At 36.4% G+C, this 16,753-nt stretch overlaps 1 protein-coding gene across 9 annotated transcripts in view; it reads left to right on the forward strand.

Annotated features, from left to right (window-relative positions):
• Nucleotides 1–16,753, forward strand: part of LOC129781086 (blood vessel epicardial substance) — a 196,467-nt gene that overhangs the window by 16,583 nt on the left and 163,131 nt on the right. The window lies entirely within an intron of this gene.

Here is a 16,753-nt window from a genome sequence, read left to right on the forward strand (position 1 = left end):
ACCACACAACCACTGGCGCCGTAATCTTTTATCATTTAACGACTGTTTATAATCCCTCTGTCATCACCACTCGGTAAACACTGGTGGAGCGAACAAACAATACCCAACAACGAACAAAACGGCCCTTTTCAGGGCCACCAAATCATTATCAAAAAGTTTAACGATGTAATTCTTGAAACATATCCAAAATCAGCAGATATCCTAACGGAATCCTACGTCAACTGTGCGGTCGTGTCTCGGACAGAACCCTCCTGTGACTTTTTTTACTACTCATGTATGGATGGTTGATGTTATCAACTAATCATATCTATATTTATATATATATAAAAATGGAGTGATGTCTGTCTGTCTGTCTGATTCTTATAGACTCGGAAACTACTGAACCGATCGACATGAAAATTGGTATGTAGGGGTTTTTGGGGCCGGGGAAGGTTTTCGTGATATTTTGAGACCCCTCCCCCCTCTCTAAGGGGGGGCTGCCATACAAATGAAACACAAATTTCTGCATTACTCAGAAATTAACCAAGCAAATGAAACCAAAGTTGGCATGTGAAAGTTTTAGGGTGCAATAAATGTTGCTATGATGGTTAGACAGTCCTTCCCCCACTCAAAGGGGGGGCTGCCATACAAATGAAACACAAATTTCTGCATTACTCGAGAATTAATCAAGCAAATGAAACCAAATTTGGCATGTGGAGGTTTTAGGATGCAATAAATGTTTCTATGGTGATAAGATACTCCTTCCCCCTCTCTTAGAGGGGGCTGCCGTACAAATGAAACACAAATTTTTGCATTACTCGGAAATTAATCAATCAAACGAAACCAAAGTTGGCATGTGAAAGTTTTATGGTGCAATAAATGTTTCTATGATGGTTAGACAGTCCTTCCCCCACTCAAAGGGGGGGCTGCCATACAAATGAAACACAAATTTCTGCATTACTCGAGAATTAATCAAGCAAATGAAACCAAATTTGGCATGTGGAGGTTTTAGGATGCAATAAATGTTTCTATGGTGTTAAGATACTCCTTCCCCCTCTCTTAGAGGGGGCTGCCGTACAAATGAAACACAAATTTTTGCATTACCCGAGAATTAATCAAGCAAATTAAACCAAATTAGGCATATGGAAACTTTAGGGTGCAATGAATGTTTCTATGGTGGTTAGATACCCCTCCCCCCTCTCTTAGGGGTGGCTGCCATACAAATAAAACACAAATTTCTGCATTACTCGAGAATTAATCAAGTAAATTGGCGGGACTAAGTTTGCCGGGTTAGCTAGTATATATATAAATGGATTTCTGTCTGTCTGTCTGATTCTTATGGACTCGGAAACTACTGATCGACATGAAAACTGGTACGTAGGGGTTTTTGGGGCCCGGGAAGGTTTTCGTGAGAGTTTGAGACCCCTCCCCCTCTCTTAGGGTGGGCTGCCATACAAATGAAACACAAATTTTTGCATTACACGAGAATTAATCAAGCAAATGAAACGAAATTTGGCATGTGGAAGTTTTAGGGTGCAATAAATGATTTTATGGTGGTACGGTACACCTCCCCCTTCTCTTAGGAGGGGCTGCCATACAAATAAAACACAAATTTCTGCATTACTCGAGAATTAATCAAGCAAACGGAACCAAATAAGGTATATGGAGGTTTTAGGGCGCAATAAATGTTTTCGCGGTGAAACCAAATTTGGCATGTGGAGGTTTTAAGGCGTAATAAATGATTCTATGGTGGATAGATACTCCTCCTTCCTTTCGTAAGGGGGGGGGGGAGTTTGGGTGGATTATTTTAGGGAGTACGAAACATTTCTAAGGTGAATAGACACTCCCCCCGCCTTTCTAAAGGGAGAAGAGGAGAGAGGTTTGTCTTTATTCTATCATATTTTCTGTATCAAACATTTATTCCATTTAGCGGAGAAACATGCTATTTGCAAGTGGTTGAAAAATATTGAACGAGAATTGTGTCTGAAAATAATGTGATATTATAATGATGAGTTTTGGTAGAAGTATTAGGAATTTTTTAGTAAAAGGTAAATTCAACGGGGTTCTGCGATTGGACTCATGAACTTGCGCGTAGTAAGAAAACGTGAATGTTTGAAAGTATTGATAACAAAAAACAAATTTTGGGCGGGACGAAGTTTGCCGGGTCAGCTAGTGAATATATAAAGGTGTCATCACCCATTCAAAACCCATATTGTTTATAGCAATACAATTTCGTTCAGTGTATATTTCATTTGACACTTCCGGCTGAGTCCATTTCGCGTTGTTCAGAATAATAGCAGAGAAAAACGATTTCAAACCAAGTTTGTTTCCATTCGGAGTTTCATACAAGTTTTGCTATTTTGTTAGTCGGTAAGTATATAAAAACTAAGATATGTACAAGAAAACACACGAGCAACGTGCTAAGGCGTGGTTGAGGGAGAAGAATATTGAGGTTATGGAGTGGCCAGCGCAGTCTCCAGACTTAAACTCTATTGAAAATCTGTGGGGAGGATGTCAAATACGCTGTTTCTGAAGCCAGACCAAAAATGTGGAAGAATTATGGTCTGTAATTCGTGATTCGTGGGCTGCAATACCTGATTCTCGCTGCCAAGCACTTGTGGACTCTATGCCGAAACGGTGTGCTGCTGTTATTAAGAATAAGGGCTACGCTACAAAGTACTAAGGTGGATAATCATGTTGCAGAACAACTTCGAAATCTTTCATCATTTTCATCATGTTTTCCTGGTGTTGACTGAAGTACTGCTATTTTTTTGAACACTAACTTTTTTGAACAAATGATTATTTTATTGAATAATAAAATGAAATCTTGCCACCAATACCATACACTTGTTCTATTGAAACTCTGTTCAAAATACACTATGAAGAAAATTCGGAGCAAAGCGCTAATTACAAATTATTATCTTATTTCAAATTTTAAATCAGCACTGCTATTATTTTGAACACAACTGTATATTTATCGAATAATAACATAACGTTCAGCTAGACTTGATTATTGAACATTTGAAGCTGTGGGCACAATTGAATATCAGAGATGACCTGCGGCTGCCACTGAACCACTTCTGTTAAGTCATTTGATCGTTTGAGCATACAACATTAACAAACACATGGGAAACACAAAGAGAATATAAAAATTTAACATGCAGCTGACAGATGAAAGAAAAAGTAATTTTATCCCATGACAACGCTCGACCATATGTTGCGCAAAACTGGTGAAAATCGTCTTCACAAATAGAATTTAAAGATTTTCCTATAAGGCTCTGCCTCTCGAATAAGAATTGAAGGGGAAGTCGTCGATGTGGCAAATATCTCGGAAGAAATGAAGAACGATAATTTATATCCAAATAGAAAAATCGGAATGAAACTGGCGAGCAACACATTGAATAGCAGCAACTGGTGCCAATAACAGTCTATCATATCGACACTCGCTTCCAATAACAGAATATTCTGACCACAAATACCTAAACATAAAAACATTATAATTCGACATGTGATAATTGAATTCCACGCCATCATCAACATCATCATCATAACTGCCAGCAAGGGGTAAAACAATTGAGCGCAATGGAAATTTGTTGTCTGCATATCCTTCCACCATAATAAATACATATAAACCTAGCGAGAACCTCACTTTCCGCTCCCGACCAGCCAACATGCCAACCTCGACATTTTATTGTCTAATAAATAATAAACTCGAGAATGAATATGATATTTCTATAAGGTGGAGGCACTACAAGTACAATAACAATGGCGCGCGTAAGGGCGTGGGTGGCCTGGAAGAGGCTCAGAAGAAACGAAGGCAAAAAAAAAAGCGAATGCATTCGATTTGGTGTTTCACCTCCTCCGGTTTGGATCTGAGGCATCCGATCGCCCTTGCGAGAGCGCGCCACAATATTGACACGATGTGTTGGTGGTGCTGTGCGATGTTCACTCCGCCCTCTGCCACCCCACATCGGAAGTCATATAAACATTAGCTGCCTGCCTGCCGCTGCCGATCGTGTCCAGGAGGAGGAGAGGGTGGAGCGGATTATAGACAGGATCAGCGCGAACGATTATTACCGCCCGGCGAACTTTGTGTAGGCGGAAGCCATTCGTGAATTATTCAATTGGAGCGGAGTAACAGCAATAGCAGCAGCTGCATCGGAAGCTGGTCAGCGCTAGAAATATTGTGTTTAGTAATCGATTTGACCGATGAGCGACCGTGGGAAGTGGGCCCTAATCGGAGTGTGTTGAGTACCCAATTGGGACGTAGGTTTCGTGTGTTTCTGCTTATGGAAACGATTTTGTTCCTATGTTCATTACTATATTCAGAAAATTAATCATACATATGCATTCCACTTACTGCAGGTAAACTTCGATATAACGTACATTTCACTTTCAAAATTGTACGTTGTGCCGAATTGTACGTTATATCGAAGCATACTAAAGTACTCACAAACGTAGTCTATAATACATTATTGTTTTGCTGTTTTAGTAAAGTTAATGAATAACTTCAATCAGAAGACGAAGCCAGCTTTTCTCATGATGTTTCCCTTCGTACTGTTGATTAAAACTTGATTCGTTTAGAATCCGGAATTACAAAACCAGCTGTATTTCGGGATTGATTGAAGATACAAAACTTGTTTTAGCATTACAATACAGATATTTCATTGTTCTATCAGAAAAAAAAATATTGAAAAAAAATTTCCTTTACACTTTGGAAATGTGTACGTTATATCGAGTGACGTTATATCGAGGGTACGTTATATCGAAGTTTCCCTGTAGTTGGTTGCCGTAAATTAGCATTTTGAATGCATATCTGTTGTAAATCAAGCACACACACAATACTATCCAAATACAAATTTCAAATTTAAATCAAATCAAATCAAATCAAATTTCAAATTTAAATTTTCTAAATTCAAAGGTTTTTGAATCGTCAACTTCTTTTTTTTTTCAATTTTAGCATTTTTAGTTTGCAATTTCCCGATTTCCAATTTTCTAAGTTTAAAATTGTCTAAATTTTTGAATTCTCAAATTTTCTTTTTTGAGTTTTTAATTTTCCAAATTCGCAACCTTCATTTATCTGAATTTTCCTTTTATTCGAATTTTCAATTTCTGTCTTTTTGTAATTTCCCGGATTCATTTTTTTTATTTTTCCAATCTTTTTAAGTACCTTAAATTTGTAAAGTTTTCTAAATTTTCTGAATAAAAAAAAATTATCTTTTGAATTTCAAATTTATGAATCCGGAACATTCTGTTATTTTTAATTTTCAATTGTTTAGATGTTTTTTTTCAATTTTCTACGAAACTTCTAAATTTTCCGTATGCCTTGAATTTACAGAATTTTTTTTTATCTTTTCAATTTTGAGATTTTTCAAAATTTCTTAGGTTTTTTGAAACTTTTCATTCTAAAACAACATACTAAAAAATTACAGAATTACTTCCTAGAATTTTTCATTTAAAAAAAAAATCATATATTATAGGCAAACCTTTTTTTGTGCGGGGGATAGGGACCGCACGAAAAAAAGTCGCATAAAAAAATCGTGCAAAACTTCTCCAGCAGCATTAAAAAATCGTGTTCGGTACACATTTTGAAAAAAACATTTTTTTGTGCGGTAAATAGGGACCGCATAAAAAAAAATTCCCTCAAGAAAATAACTCAAATCCACGCCATTCTCCGTTCAATTTCCTTTTGTTTCCCTGCTTTGCGATGGGATACTTTGCCTTTTCGGTTGCGCGTGGCTGTTTTGTGCTTTTAGTTGCATGTCGAAACGTGTTGCTGTTAGAAATCATGTCATGCAAAAACTTTCAGAAGTAGATAATTGAAACGCAAGTATGCTTTTTTCGCACTGAAATGCATATAAACCATCGAAAAAACTTAATGGACGATAACTTCGTCAAATATGCTTCTTTTCATACACCGCACACAAAAAAATCGCACAAAAAAACCGCACAAGAACAGAAAATCGCACAAAAAAAAATTCGCACAACAAAACCGCACAAAAACAGGTTTTACTGCATTTTTTTTAAATATTCTATATTTGTTACATCTTTCGGATTTATTAAGATTTCAATCTTTAATTTTCCATGTATTTTAATGTCTAATATTCTTTTCTGACTTTTCTAGATGTCACAGATTTTGAATATTTTCAGAATTTTCTGATTTTGTTTTAAATGACTGAATTTTGTGAAATTTTTTTCTTAATTCTTTTTTGATATTCTTTGGCTATCTGATATTTTTTTTCATTTTTTGAACTTAAAAATTATCTAAACAATCAGATTTCTTTTGATTTTTTTTTAATGTTTTAAATTTCATGTACTTTTGAAACTTTAAATTTTCTAAATGCTTTCGTTTTTAATTTTTTTCAAAATTTCCTGAAATTTCTAATTTTTAAGTTTTGTGATTTTTTAGATTGGTGCTCCCGTGGCCGAGTGGTTGGCGTCAAAACCTAACATGCCGAGGGTTCGGGTTCGATTCCCGTTTGGATCTAGCGAATTTTTCGTCAAAGAAACTCCCTTTATCTTGCACTGTGGTCACGCGTATTTTAGAGCTCGCCACTCAGAATACATTCAAAGTGTGTTATTTGGCATAGAAATTTGAACTAAGTACTTATAACAATTTTGGTGCACCCGTGGCCGAGTGGTTAGCGTCTCACATTATCATGCCGGGTGTGCGGGTTCGATTCCCGTTCAGGTCGGGGTATTTTTCGTCAAAGTAATTTCTTCCGACTTGCACTGTGGTCACGCGTATTCTAGAGCTTGCCCCTCGGAATACATTCAAGGCGTGTTATTTGGCTTAAGAAATCTCAACTAAGTATTAATGAATGACGCTAGTTAATGCATATGTTGAGACGGCAAAAGTTCCACAGGGAACGTTAACGCCATACAAGAAGAAGAAGACTTATAACAATGACGCAAGTAATACTTATGTTGAAACGGCGTAGTTACTCTAGGAACGTTAGTGCCATTTAAGAACAAGAAGGTTTTTCAGAATTTTTTTTATTTATTTTCTATTTTTTTAAGTTTAAAATTTTTGAACTCTTAGAATTTTCTAAATTTTGGATTTTGAATTTCGATGTTTGTTTTAAATTTCCTGCAACCTGATTTTTTAATATTTCCTGCAGCTTTAAAACTTTTTTTGTGTTTTTAACGTTTTGTTTTAGCTTTTCTAAATTCTAATTTTTTTAAACTTTCAGATTCATGTTTTTCACGGTTTCGATTTTTTTTAAATTTCAGAATCATCTGAATGTTATGGATATTGAATGATTTCTAAATTTTTGGAATTTGAATAACTTTTTTTAAAAATTGTTTTTTTTTGTGATTTCTTAACACGTTGACTGCCAAGGCAATTTTCAGAAATCTGGCCAAAAATGGCAATTTGATTTTATCACATTATATTATTAAAAACTCAAATTCTAGTACATATTTTTTTTTTTTTTTTATCTTCGCTTATTTTTCGTCGGCCTATTTCCGCCACTTTAGTGCCAATCACCGACATCAGGGAGGCGACTCCACCTGTTCCTACCTATCAGACTCAACAACTCATGAGCCGGGCCAACTTCTTTTACTTCCGCTCCGAAGGAAGACGTAACCAGAGATTTTTCGCCTCAGAAAATCCCAACGACGCCAGCTGGGATTGAACCCAGGCCGATCGGATTGTGAGGCTGTTACGCTAACCATACAACCACTGGCGCCGTCAAATTCTAGTACATAGGTATCATAAAAAAATTTTTTTTGTTGCTTTTTTCATAAAAATGGTAAGTAAACATAGGACGAGATAACTCGTAGTTGGCGTCCTTAAAAAGATCGCAATCTACGAGTTATCTCGTAGTTGGCAGTCAACGTGTTAATTTCTGAATTCAATGAATTCTCTGAACATTAAATTCTTCTAAAGATTTTGAATATCTGAAATTTTAATCTGAAAATTTAAAAAAAACAGATATTTACGGAATTTTCAAAGAATTTAGCATTCAAAATTTTGGAACTTTGAAAATAAGAAAATTTAAAAAAGAATAAAAATTCAAAGATTCAGAAAAATTTTAAATGAGAATTATAAGGAAATTAAAGAGTTTTTTTTTTTTATCTTCGCTTATTTTTCGTCGGCCTATTTCCGCCACTTTTAGTGCCAATCACCGACATCAGGGAGGCGACTCCACCTGTTCCTACCTATCAGACTCAACAACTCATGAGCCGGGCCAACTTCTTTTACTTCCGCTCCGAAGGAAGACGTAACCAGAGATTTTTCGCCTCAGAAAATCCCAACGACGCCAGCTGGGATTGAACCCAGGCCGATCGGATTGTGAGACTGTTACGCTAACCATACAACCACTGGCGCCGTCGATTAAACAGGGTGTCGACTACCTTGAAAATCCTTGAAAATCAGGGAATATCAGGGAATTAAAATAATGTCAGGGAAAATCAGGGAATATCAGGGAATTTCGACATCAATCTGGAAAAAAAATAAATTCAGTCATTTAGAATTTTTATTATTGCAGTAATTAGAAAATTTTGATAACACCAAATGCTGAGAAGGTATAGCTAGGGCTTGATAAAATGAGCTTCATGATGATATTAGACTTTGCCACGAACTCTAAAGCTGAGAATTCTGAGCTCGATGAAACTTCGTAAGATATATTTTGTCGTTGGTTTCGACGAGTCTTTGTACAAGACTACAAAGAGGCTGCAGTTGCATCTAAATATCAGATTTTGGGAGGAAGAATAAATGGAGGTGGTAAATCGTTACATGACGTCTATGTTCTTGGAGCGTTCTCAAGCATCAGAGATTAACTTTTCAAGAAGGTCTGGGAATTATATATTTGAACAAACCTACCAACGTGAATTGGTCATGTTACGCGAGCTGCAACTGGACTTTTACAAAGGAGAAGAAAAACTCTTGAATTTGGATAGCTCCGGATTCATCAATAGATTGATGGATAAAAAAATCGCCGAAATTTACGACAGACAAATCTTGAAATTTCGTCTGGGATGCGGAGTTCTGCTTTCGCTTTTAATGCTTTCAAGGCATTGATATATCCTTGATCTCGACGGCATTGATTTCGATTTAAAAAAATAGCTGGAAAACGAGTCGAGAAACTTTTGACTGTTGACTCTAGTGCTTTTTTTTAATCTTTGAAGGATTTTGAACGTATCAGTGGAGCTGCAGCAGACTTAGTACTAAAACAATATTGATAGCAAAACTAGCAACAAGTTGTGCTCCCTTGGCCGAGTGGTTAGCGTCACAACTAACATGCCGGGTGTTCGGGTTCGATTCCCGTCTGGTCGGGGGAATTTTTCGTCAAAGAAATTTCCTCCGACTTGCACTGTGATCACGCGTATTCTAGAGCTTGCCACTCAGAATGCATTCAAGGCGTGTTACTTGGCATAGAAATCTCAACTAAGTACTAATAAAAATGACGCAAGTAATACTACGTTGAGACGGCGAAGTTCCTCTAGGAACGATAGTGCCATTGAAGAAGAAGAAGAGAAGCAACAAGTTTGCTCACTATGATCCGGAAAATAACCGACTGGAGCATTTTTTGGAAATGATAGGATTACGGAACTTTTTAACCAATATGGTCTTCTGTCTCTCGTGTAGAAACTCCAACGTTGAGAGAGCTTTTCCATTTATACCGAATGTTTTTAAAAAAACATTTCTGCCGAAACGTTTATGCTATGCGACAAGTTTACGATGGTATGCTTCACTTTGGAAGGATAGAATCAATAAAAATGTTGAGCTAGTTAATTCAACGAGTTCAAAATTCTCATTCTCTTTATCTAGAAAACAAGGAAAATTGAAAGAAATAAGAAAATTTTGGGAAATGCACAGAAGCCCGAAAGATTAACGATTTTACGACACTACTCTGTCGTCTTTTACTTATTTAAAAATCACAAACATTTTTTCCATTGGAATATATCGACAGACGTTCTTATATTTCATTGTTTAAGCTAACTAAATATCTTAGGAACTATAGCTAAAGCATTAGTAAAGAATTTGATTACTAGTCTACATCTGGAATTTTTCTGAAAATTTACTGGAAAATCAGGGAATATCAGGGAAATTTTCTTCGAGTTTTGAGTCGACACCCTGTTAAAGAGTTTGAACAAATAAAAAAAAATCATAAAATGTAAAGTTCAGCAATTTAAAATGATCGAAAGTATTCGGAATATATTAAAAAAATACCAATAAACGTTTCAAATAGTTAAAAAATTTCAAAACTCCGAAAGTTTTGAAAATCTGTAAAAAAACAAACAATTTCAGAAAATTTTAAATCGTAAAATAAAAAAAAAATCAAAAAGTATTCTATATTTATAATTTTTCGTCAAATTTTCAGGTTTTTTTTTAGTTTCCAGCTTCCTGATTTTTTTTCAAATTTTCTGAACTTGGAATTTTTCCAAAAATACTTAATTTCTATTTTTGAATTTCTAGAATTTTCTGGAATTTATGAACTTTTCTAAATTTTGGAAATCTCCTAAATATGTTTTGTATTTCCGGAATTTTGACATTTTTTCGCATTTTCAGAATTTATTTTGTTTTTTGAAATTTTAGATGTTTTTGAAATTCCTCAAATTTCTTTAATTTTAAATTAAAATTTTTTGAATTTGGCAAATTGTTTGTGTTTGTTTGTTTTTTATATTTTTTTTAAAGTTTAGATTTGTTTAAATTTCATGAATTCTAACATTTTTCATAATTTTCGTAAATCAAAATTTCGTAAATGTGCTGGATTTAGAACATTTTCCGGGATAATTTTCTCTTTTTTTAAATATAAAACAAAAACTTAAAAAAAAATGAAAAAGTTAGAAATTTCCAGAAAACTAAAAACAAGATTTCAGAAAAATTAAAAACAAAAAATAGAAATCAAAATTCCAAAATTCCTAAAATTTAGAAGATTTGAGAAGTTCAAAATATAGGAAGTAAAAAAATTCAAATCAATTATGATGATTCAAAAAGTTCGAAAAATTTATACTTTTTTTCGAATTCTCTCAATTTCTGAAAATTCAGAAAAAATCAAAAAAAATATTTTGTCAATTTCAAAAATTCAAAAAAGTTAATAAATTCTAGAAAATTCTAATAATTCAAAAATAAGAAATTAAGAATGTTTAGAAAAACTTTAAGTTCAGAGAATTAAAAAAAAGGGAGCTGAAAATTCCATAAAAAAATCTGAAAATTCAAAGAAAAAATATAAATAGAGAACATTTTTTGAGCATTTAATTTTTTCCTCAGTTTTCCGATCTTAAATCTTCTGAAATTGTTTTTTGCTCAATTTTAAATTTTCTCATTTTCAAAACTTTCGGAATTTTCGAAATTTTCTAAACATTCCAAAAATGTATTGGTTTTTTTAAATGTTTTGAAAATTTTTGAATCTATCGAATTTCTGACCTTTACATTTTTATATGTTATGATTTTTTCTTTTTTTTCGATTTCCTTAAAAAACAGAAAAAAAAATCGGAGAATCAGACTTTTTTATTTCCCTGTTTTTTTTTAATTTTTGAAAAATTTCATAAAACAAATATTTTTTTTTCTTATTATTTAACATTTTCCAATATTAAATTCTGATAACTTCCTGTTTTTACATATTGATTAAATGTTTTTGAAAATTTTAAATTCCCTGAAAATAGGATTTTTTACGAATATTTAAGATTCTGAATTCAGTTTTATTTCAACCTTGTAAATTGTTTGAATACTCTTTTTTTTTTATTTTACATATTTCTATACTTTTTGGTATTTTTTTTTGTTTGAATTTTCCTAATTTTCATTCTTTTTAATCTTATTTAAGTTTTCTGATTATATTTCACATTTTAATTTTTTTAATTTTAAATTCCCTATTTTTTAATTTTCCAAAATTAAAAATTATCTGAAAGTTCTGATTTTGTTATCTCATTCTTTGAATTTTTTGAATGTTTTTTTTTTTTTTTGAAATTCGAAGCTTTTTAAATTTTAAATTTATTTTTCGAACTATCCTAAATTTGTTATTTTTTATTCTCGTGATTTTTTTTAATATAAATTTAATTTTTTGAATTTATTTTTTTTTATTTTTAAAATACACTCGACAAAAAAAATTAGAGGAACAAGTGCGGAATCGGAAATTTTAAGTGATTTTTGACATGCTGTAACTTCGTGAAAAATCAACGCATATCGATGGGATTCACATCATTTTGAAGCTACAACTTTCAGGTATTAGGATATTTTACGTACATGTTTTTATCTTGGTGTGTGTAGGTGTGGACAACAATATCGGGAAGAAATGAAAAATCGAATTTTCTTTGTTTTTTCAAGAATATTCTGGACTAACACAATTTTTTGCAAACCAAATCAATAGCAAATCAACCAGTTGTATTTGGTTCCAAGAACGTTCCAGTTGGCCCTTCCCACACAGAGATATTTCAATTTGAAAGAAAAAATTACCCCTTTGTCTTTGATGATGAATAATTCAATAAAAAACCATCGCATCGCAAATCAAGAGGCATTGGAGTTTGAAAACTCCAATATATTCTGCACAAGGATAATATGTTACTTTGACAAAAAAAAATTAATTTTTTTGCATCGGTTTTAAAAAAGTGCCAAAAACAGGATTTTTATAAAGCACTATCAATTATCCAAAATCCACTGTAATTCTGCAAGTATCGCAGTAAGTTCTAATGTTTGCAGGTAAATTTTTAGCCTAGTGTATTCCCTAGACATCTGTGAACGTTTCATATTGATACGTTTAGTCCTTTTTTTCTAGCCGATTTTTAAAGTTTGGAGTAAATTAGAGGAGCATTTAATCGCAAATCGTATCAGAAGTACAAAATCCTACGCGACTCTCAGAAAGAACGATTCGTAACTTGCGTTGATTTTTCACGAAGCTACAGCATGTCAAAAATCACTTAAAATTTCCGACTCCGCACTTTGTTCCTCTAATTTTTTTGACTAGTGTATATTGAAATTTGAAGTTTTTGAATCTTGATTTTTCCAATTTATTCAATTTAAAATTTTTTGATTTTTCAAATATACTGAACTCTTTGTTTTTTCAACTTTTCGATTTTCTATTTTTTTTTAAATTCGGCGTGCTCAGTTGTTTTTTTTTAATTTTATAAAATCTCTATTTTTATGAATTTTAAATTTTTAAATTTTCTGAATTGGATTAACTTTCAATTTTTTTTCCACAGTTTTTTTTTAATTTCTAATATATTTTTTCAAATTTTCCATATTTCAATGCTTTCTGTTCATATTGAACATTGGTGTGGGTGTCGTACTGGTCGGAATTGATTTCCCATGAAAAAGGTCCTCCTATCTTCACACACTAATAATGCTTTTGTTTGTTACCGTTATCTGTTATTCATAGAAACTCTCTATTTGAATTAATGGTTCACAGGTTCACTAGACATTAAAAAAATGTTTAAAACTATTATTTGATTGAATACAGTAATTAGTACAATGCCTTGCTGTGATGTCTGAGAGCAGGCATACGGACGCATAGAGTAAAATGTTCAGATTTTTTTAAGTTTCAGAAATTTGTTTTCAAATTTTTTAAAACTTTTGAATTTTCCACTTTTTTTCGGTTTTTTTCATGTTCTGAACTATCTGATGTTTTTTCTTAATTTTTTGAAAGTTTTCAAATTTTTCAAATGATTAAAACCAATTTAAAAAAATAGACAATTTTTTTTATTTTAATTTGTTTTTCAAATGTCCTCAATTTTCTTGATGTTTGATTCTTTTATTTTCCAATTTTGTTGTGTTTTTTTTTTTTCAAATTTTGTGGATTCTAGCAGTTCTGATTTTTTTTGGAATTTGCTCATTTTTTTTTATTTTTCTGGCAGACTTATCTCACTTCTTAACTAGGCGAACCTAGCCAGAATTTTCACCTGCCCCCGGGCTTCTGAATGCCAAAGGGGGACTAGGCTCTGCGGAATGCACGTATCTGCATGCTCGTGCTGTTTCAGTCCTGACCGAGAAATTGTCGGACAATCGCGCAGGTGCTAAGGATGACCGACTTTTGGATGCCGGCCAATTCCTTCTCCATATTCAACACCTTTAGCGCTTCCAGAAGTGTCTTCGGGATAATTCCAGTTCCAGAGAGAACGACTGGAACAATTCTTGGGACCTCCCTTAGCCCCCACAGTTCCTTGAGCTCCACGGCCAATGGTCGGTACTTGCAGATTTTGCGACCGTGGGTCTCCTCCAGATTCTGGTTCAGTGGAATAGCGACATCGATGATGGTGACTTTGCGGTCGCTCTTGTCGTAAACCATTATATCTGGGCGGTTGTGGTGGATCGAGAGGTCGGTCAGAACAGTGCGATCCCAGTACAGCTTGAAACGGTCATTTTCCAGGACAGGTGCAGGCAGGTACCGGTAGTTTGGTACGTTGTCTTCCAGTAGAGCACATTGGAGCGCCAGTTGTCGATGAACAATACGGGCCACGTTGTTGTGGCGCTCGGTGTAGGCTGCGTTGGCCAAAACGGGACAGCCTCCCATAATGTGCTCTATGTTTTCACCTGGTTGATGGCACATCCGGCAAATGTCATCAACGTCTTGATGCCAGACGTACCGCCTGCAGTTTCTCGTCGGCATTATCCTGTCCTGGATGGCTATCATGTCGGCTTCTACTACTGAAGAGAGTTCACCACGCGTTAGCCACAGATTAGATGCGGCCTTGTCGACGTGTGGCCGGTCCAGTTAATGGGGGTGGGCACCATGCACTGCCTTCTGCTTCCAAGCTGCAATCTTCTCCTCCACTGTCTGCAGATTGCAATTTGAGTTGGTACTCCGCTTGCGCCAAGTGCAGAGCGCTGTATCCTCTGTCGGTGGCGCAGACAGCCCGGTATAGCGCGTTTTGGTTGGCGCGTTCTGCGAAGTACTCGCGCAGTTGTCGTACCTGGGCAACACACAGTGCAGATATGTCGACTATTCCAAGTCCCCCTTCTTTGCGTGGCAGTGAAACCTTCTCCAGTGCCGATTGAGGATGGTGCATTCCGGCCTCTTTGAATGCTTTCCTCATCCTCCTCTCAAGGTCCTCTAGGTCAGTTTTGCTCCATTTGACTACACCAAAACTGGAGGTCAGCAGGGGAACCGCGAATGTGTTGATCGCGCGTACCTTGTTCCCCGCGTTGAGGAAATTCCTCAGGACACAGTTCACTCGACTCAAGAACTTGTCTCGCAGCTCCGTCTTGATGTCGGAGTGGCGAATCCCGGTGAGCTGTCGGAATCCAAGATATTTATAGGATTCGCCACGAACCATGTCTCTTATGAACTCGCCGTCATAGACCTCGTAACCTCCGGATTCGGTAAGCTGCCCTTTCAGCAGATGGACACAGCGGCACTTGTCGGGGCCGAACTCCATGCAGATGTCTCTGCTTATGTCTTCGACAACCCGGATAGCTACACCTAGACGCTGACGTGAATCAGCGTAGACCTTGAGATCATCCATGTAGAAGGTATGGGTCACTTCTTCGTGGACGCCGTCGCCATACCTTATTTTATAGCCATGACCGTTTCTATTGAGCGTCCTACTGAGGGGGTTCAGTGCCAGACAAAACCTAAGCGGGCTGAAAGAGTCGCCTTGGAATATCCCCCTCTTTATCTGCAGCGTTCTAGACTGCAACACATTTTCCCCATCACTGAGGTGCAGAGACGTGCTCTACTGCCTCATCGCATGCTGCAGGAACCTAACGACGACGGGATCAATTTTGTAGAGCTCCAATACCCGGACGAGAAACGAGTGAGGTATGGAGTCATAAGCCTTCCTGTAATCGATGTAGGCCATACTTAGGTTCCGCTGGTTATATACCGCCTGGCCGACTATGGCTGCGTCGATGATGGCCTGGTCTTTGCAGCCATGCGTATTTTTCCTGCATCCTTTCTGCTCTTCTGCGATGATGTGATGCTGTTCGCAGTGAGCAGAAACTTTGGCGGTAATTATGCTGCTCAGTATTTTGTACAGACTCGATAGGCACGTTATCGGTCTGTACTTTGATGGGTTCAATGTGTTGCTGTCTTTCGGGAGGAGGAAGGTGACGCCACGGGTGGCGAATTCAGGGAGGTTGTGTGGGTCACGTAGCACCTTGTTGAAGCACTCAGCTATCTTTGGATGTGCGACGGTCAGCTTCTTGTGCCAGAAGTTCTGAACACCATCGGGGCCCGGTGCTGCCCAGTTCCTCAGGTACCGCGAGGCTTCGCGGACATCGTACTCTCCGACGATGATAGCTGGCATCTCTCCAATTTCACCACAACTCTCCTCCTCCCGTCTTAACCACATTTGCCCGTCGCGATGTTGTACTGGGGTCTCCCAAATACCAGCCCAGAAGTTCGTCACATCGCTAATATCTGGCAAACCTTCGCGGTAGTCGGGCTTCTCGTCGCTAATGTGGTCGTAGAACGCCTTTTCGTTATCTCTGAACATCCGATTTTGTTGTTGGCGCTTTGCAGAGTCAGAGTAACGTTTCAGCCGTTTTGTAAGGACGCTCAATTGCTGTACCAGTGTGTCGAGTTTTTCCGTCAGCTGGTGAGCTCCCAGCTGGCGAAGTTCAGTAGGCCGCACGATCACAGCAACTTGGCGACATAATTTCACCGATCTGCTGCCTCTTTTGTACGCCATCAGTCTTCCAATTGCGGCGCGCTTGTTTAGGATCCGTTGCTCCAATCTCCTTCGCCATGGAGGCTCACGCCTTTCACGGAGATGTTGGAGCAGTCCGCCTCTTGGCCTAATACGGTATCCTAAACTTTTGGCGGTCGCCACAGCAGCGCAGTAAACTTTCAGTTGCAGCTCCTCCATGTTCTCAGCATCAACCAAGTGCAGCGGA

This window comes from Toxorhynchites rutilus, chromosome 1, assembly GCF_029784135.1.
Source record: "Toxorhynchites rutilus septentrionalis strain SRP chromosome 1, ASM2978413v1, whole genome shotgun sequence".
Lineage (NCBI taxonomy): Eukaryota > Metazoa > Arthropoda > Insecta > Diptera > Culicidae > Toxorhynchites > Toxorhynchites rutilus.